This window comes from Pinus tabuliformis, chromosome 1_2 (genome assembly GCF_031772625.1).
Source record: "Pinus tabuliformis cultivar Carrire ecotype Pingquan chromosome 1_2, CPIR1, whole genome shotgun sequence".
NCBI lineage: Eukaryota > Viridiplantae > Streptophyta > Pinopsida > Pinales > Pinaceae > Pinus > Pinus tabuliformis.
In genome coordinates, this window is record NC_142298.1 from 124,378,043 (window position 1) to 124,384,134 (window position 6,092).

Here is a 6,092-nt window from a genome sequence, read left to right on the forward strand (position 1 = left end):
CAAGAGGTTCAGTTAATTACCCAAAATTAAGAAACCTCTATAGATGGCCAAGCAAATAAGAAGAATGCATCTCATTCATATGCAATACCAAATCCATCTTTTCTTTTCTCTGAGTAAAATTTCAAAAGCATGAACACATGCGATTTCATATGTATAATAAACCCAACTTCTGAAATTTCAATGCTTGGATGCATCCCATTCATATGCTACAGTAAACCCATATTTTCCTTAAATTTCAATCCATAAACACATCCTTTTTAACCAGTTATAAATTTGGTCTGAACGTTTTTCTGGACTCTCCCTGGTTGAATCACTAAGCTCAATGGCGTATGACACGAGGTTTTGATCATTCCAACAAGAAACTTTTATACCAATGTGCAGATGCTTTAGGGTATCTCTTCAAACCATATTTATAATTAATATAAATAAAACCAAATCGAGATGTATAACCAAATCCCCATTCAAAGTTATCCATAAGCGACCAAGCAAAGAATCCACAAACATCTGCACCTTCCCTACAAAACATCATATTATAGCTTTTGGATTTTCCCTTCTCTGCTTTGGAAAAAGCAACAATTAAAACTACACTTGTATACAATAGTGCACCACAGGTACTGTGCACTATAAAGATTTATACTCGTATGATCTTTTTTTGTATAAAGATTTATACTCATCTGCTCTTTTATGTCTGATTACAGTATATAAAATAATGGAATGAAATTTATTATGAATGTTACAATGGTTCATGAGTACCTTATAGCTTGAAGTATGTAGTGCAAATGCTTTGAACAGTAATTTATACGCCATGTATCATTCAGTGCTTCATCAAGCGATGGATCAGAGTTTTCCATAGGGTAATCATTCACTCCTGCAACCAAATTTTAGCGTTATGTCTCCATCTATTGAAACCCAAAATGAAATGACAATCGGTAATGTGATTTACTTACCATTTTATGTTATAAATATAGGTGGATTGTTATACCATTGTTTTATGTAGATTAGAAAATCCCTTAGCCCTGGTGCATACACATAAAGCCAAAAGGATGCATGTGCAAATGTCACAGATATATACTAGCATCTGTGGCTTTAGCTTTTAAATTAAACTACATAATTTGAGCTCAATTTTAATCTTGAATATCAATATTTGTGTGTAAGTTTTGTTGTAAATATTTTAGCATACCTTGACTCCTATTGGCACCCCACTATTCTCTGCTATAGAAATCAAGTCAAATGCAAATCAAATGTTAGTAAGTAGCAAGAACTTCCTGGATATACTACTGGATTTGATCCTTAGTTTGTTACATGTGAACAGAATGATAGTAAATGACAAGGCCTTACAGATGAAATTGGATCCACTGTCCTTGTTCTAGCCAAAGTTCGCCTTGGTCGAGTCCAAACAATTAATTGCGTACTGACTTGTATAATAATTCATTCCGAGGAAGACGAAGGATTCTTTTAACTATTCAGATTCTTTCTTAGTGAACTTTAGCAAACGATCACCGAGCCTATCTCTCATTGTAAATGGGTAGTCCCCTGACGTTACTGGATTGATAAACCTGCCATACAAAAATTCATAGTGGAACAAAGTACTATAAGAAAATAAGCAAATATAATGATAGAAAATTTATGCACCTAACAAAAGCCATAAAAACAACTAACCACAAAAGAATCTTATATTAAATTGTAAGGATCCAAAACCAGAGACAAGTAATACCATCCGAGCATGAAATCAATCACTCTCTGCGTTGCATTTTGGTCATCCTGAGATGACGAATAAGGATAAGTCCAGTTGCAGACTAATGCAAGCCCTATACAACCCTTTTGCTCGACCTGCAAATATTTTCACAACACAAATCTCTCTTTGTGAGTGCAGCGAAAACATAGCTAAAACTGAGAAGCTAGTAACGAAAACTTAATGAACTTTTTAAATGCACATTGCACAGCCATTTCAAGTATAGTTAGAACACTGCTAAGTAAAAAATACTTGCTTAGATTTATACCAACTTTGGAGCTATCCAATGTTGAGAAGGATCAAAAGCCATTTTGTAACTGTTTTAGTTGATAGTGCGAATATCTCAATCTTCCAATAATACAACTTATATGGGGATGCCTAAGGGGTAGGGCTACTTAATAGATGCCAGACTTATTGGTCTCTGTATGCATTTCTCTTTCAGACCCAGTATAGATGTACAATTTTAGTGACAGCTAAGACAATGAGAATGCTCAAGTGGCCTAATTATCATCATTCACAACTATCATGAAGGAGTAGGATGATAGGTTTTTATTTCATATATCAGATAAAAATTCAACCATCAAATTGGGAAGATCTTACGGAAGGAATAGGATAAGGGATTTTTGTGAAAACTGGCTAAACATTCCATTTGCATCACGAAATAGCACATATCGAATTCACATGGTAAAGCATAATCCCAATATAGTAGCGTTTTCAAAATTGTTGTATTCATATTATCAGAATCTACCATTGCAATAAATTTTAGCATAGATTGGATAGCAGGATTCCAATGAAAACAAATTGGGAAAGAGGCTAATCATTATATTCTTCCAGTTATCCTATTCTATAAGGTTCATGGTGAAATCACAATGTTCTCTTGTTTAAATTTTATTTTTGAATGCAAATATGGATTCAGCACGTTGGAAAACCCCAAGGTTTTCCCAAGGTATATGAATTGTGAGACTCGATAACTTTAAATTACAATTCTCCTAATATTTCAACAGATTTTGAGTAAAATCAACCAGAAAAGCTATCCAAAACGGGGCCAAAAGGTCACCCTGTTAAACTACTACGATGGGAAATTGGAAAATCATCATCAGTAAGTTGAAGTTCGAGTTAATTGGGTATCCTATTGCCTCATAAGTTAGGGCCTAATTGATCCCAGATATAGTAGCCTTTTATACAGTACACCTGGTACTGCATCCTCTGTTGCATCTCTTACCATGAATGTGTGTTAGCCAACTATATATTTGAAGATCAAACCCTAAAACAGAGCACTTCTCATTGCCATAATGTTTATAGCTTAACCACTGTAAATCCATTTGTACATAAATCAAAATTTTTATGTGATCTAGGGTCTTTTGACATAAATCTACATGCTGACCAATTGAAAAAACAATCATGAAAGCTAATGTTAGCTTCAATTCTCTTAGGCTTTTGTGTGTAGAATAACTACTCTACCTTGTATTTGCTCCTATATACTTCCACATCAGTTGCATGTGCGAGAAGCATGTAATGGCCTGCTATGTACATTTCATCTGCATTAGGTCTCTGAAAACCACAGAGGCCAAGAGCAAGAATTCTGACATCATATCCTAGGGTACAATATATAAAAGGTTCATTGAATGTTATCCACTGTTTAACCCGATCACCAAATAATCGGAAACATGCTTCTGCATAGGCAGTGAAATCAGTCCTGCATCATGATATCATTATAACATAAAAATGAGTGATCCGTAGAGCATGAATATCAAAGTACAGAAACTTAAGTTTTTCTAATGGGGAAATCCTAATCATACACTATGTTTGGACTCAGAAATCCTCCATATTCATCCTCCAGAGACTGGGGAGTATCCCAGTGAAACAAAGTGACAGACACTTGGATTCCTGCAATCAGCACCGTTCAGAGAAAGAGATGATCAGAACCTAATAAATAGGCTACATTACATGTGAGATCAATCAAGCTACAGTAAGTGAGAATATTGGATATAACCATTCTGGAGGATTTCATTGATGAGGTTATTGTAATAGTCTACTCCTTCCTCATTGATCTCTCCTTTTCCCTTTGCAATAATCTATACACATTTGGTTAATGGACATCATAGATATCAAATTCATCTATGAGAATTAATAAAATTTGCTGGACATTGAGAACTATGAATGCATTTGGTGATTAATTTTCTCTGTAGGAGCTTATTTGGAAATATACGAGGCCAAAAAATCGAGGATCTTTAGGTATCCACTCCCATATCTTCCATTAGTTTTACATATTCCTGCAGGATATATGAAAAATTATATAATGTTTTCTCATTTATGAATGAGATACAAAGAATTTAACCTAATCCCAATATCATTAACAACTACCATATTAGGAGCCCTGGAATTCTAAACCATTTTTTTTTACTAGGCCGCGGTTAGCTCTTCTATTCGATGGAAGAATATCAATCCATTTATGGGAGGCTTATTAGGATTGTATTAGGATTGTGTGAGGTTCCTGTTGCCGATTGTGTGAGGTTCCTAGTTGCCCAACTTCCCATGAAATAGCTTCCATCCTCAACTCCTCCCATGAAATTGAAACCAGTAACTAGTAAACCAGCAAAAAAAACCTAAACCCCAATCTATACCTCATAGATAACCTTAAATCGTTACCTTAACTTAACTCCCATTTCAAAAATATCTAATACCTTATAACAATGATACTGATCCACTACTACATCACCGTTGCTTCCAAAATATCAAAGTACAGAAACTTAAGTTTTGCTAATGGGGAAATCCTAATCATACAATATGTTTGGACTCAAAAATCCTCCATCTTAATCCTCCAGAGACTGGGGAGTATCCCAGTGAAACAAGGTGACAGACGCTCGGATTCCTGTCGTCAACACCGTTCAGAGAAAGAGATGATCAAAACCTAATAAGTAGGCTACATTACATGTGAGATCAGTCAATCTACAGTAAGTGAGAATATTGGATATAGCCATTCTGGAGGAGTTCATTGATGAGGTTACTATAATAGTCTACTTCTACATCATTGATCTATCCTTTTCCCTCTATAATAATTTATACAAATTTGGTTAATGTACATCATAAATATCAAATTCATCTATGAGAATTAATAAAATTTGTTGGACATTGAGAACTGTGAATGCATTTGGTGATTAATTTTCTCTGTTGGAGCTTACTTGGAAATATACGAGGCCATGAAATCGAGAATTTGTAGGCATCCACTCCCATATCTTTCATCAGTTTTACATCTTCCTGCAGGATATATGAAAAATTATATAATGCTTTCTCATTAATGAATGAGATACAAAGAATTTAACCTAATCCCAATATCATTAACAACTACCATATTAGGAGCCCTGGAATTCTAAACCATTTTTTTTTTACCAGGCCGCAGTTAGCTCTTCTATTCAATGGAAGAAGATCAATCCATTTATGGGAGGCTTATTAGCTGATCCACTGCTACATCACCGTTGCTTCCATCAAGAATTTTGCCTGCATTGCAAAGTAAAAAGAACACATCAACATACATGTCCTGATAATGAGATTCCTCAAACTGTGAACCCAAAGAAGAAAAACAATCTGACCTGGTGTTCGTGAAAATGAGTCCCAGATGCTTGGGCCTTTTCCACCTTCGTTGGCAGCTCCTTCACACTGCATTAATCATAAATGCAGACAACAACGTTACACGTTGATTTGGCATGGCAGGACCTTTACACATTGCATTTTCTTGACTGTAATTTAAATACCTTGAGAAGCAGAGAGAATATAGACTGCAACTAAGAATTACCAGTACCTGATAAGCAGAAGTTGCTATCCCAAACATGAAACCTGGAGGAAAGCAGCTCCTCCTTATTGTGTTATCACCATTAATCTCTTCCATTCTCAGCTTGGATGTATCACCAATTATAATCTTCTATAATTGCCTGCAATGGATTTACACCATTTATATATCAATGCTCAGGGTTCTGATGTAGCTTAGAGTCGCTTTAGGAAGGGTACGTGTCCTGGTGTCCATGTGCAAAAGACTGGAAGGTTTGATATCTATCTCCTTAACCATGTTGATAGCAGTTGGCAGTTAGGGAGGGTAAAGCTCACCGCGGGATCAAAATAAGCAGCATTATTAAAAATTATTATTTTAACTGTTTGGATGGTCAAATGTAAGGAAGAATAGCAACAACAACTCACATGGAAAAAACAGTGAAAATATCTTCAAGAGCAACATAAAAGAATGGTAAAAAGCAGTAAGGATATTTGGAGAAAGCAGTCACACTTCAAATCAATGGTTGAAAGTGTCTCACCTGATCCAACTGAGCAAGGTAAAAGTGTTGATGATTGTTGATGCATAGGAAGGCCT

At 35.3% G+C, this 6,092-nt stretch overlaps 1 pseudogene; it reads right to left on the bottom strand.

Annotated features, from left to right (window-relative positions):
* Positions 1–346: 346 nt before the first annotated feature.
* Positions 347–5,618, bottom strand: LOC149204822 (beta-glucosidase 12-like; annotated as a pseudogene).
* Between the last annotated feature and the right edge of the window lie 474 nt (positions 5,619–6,092).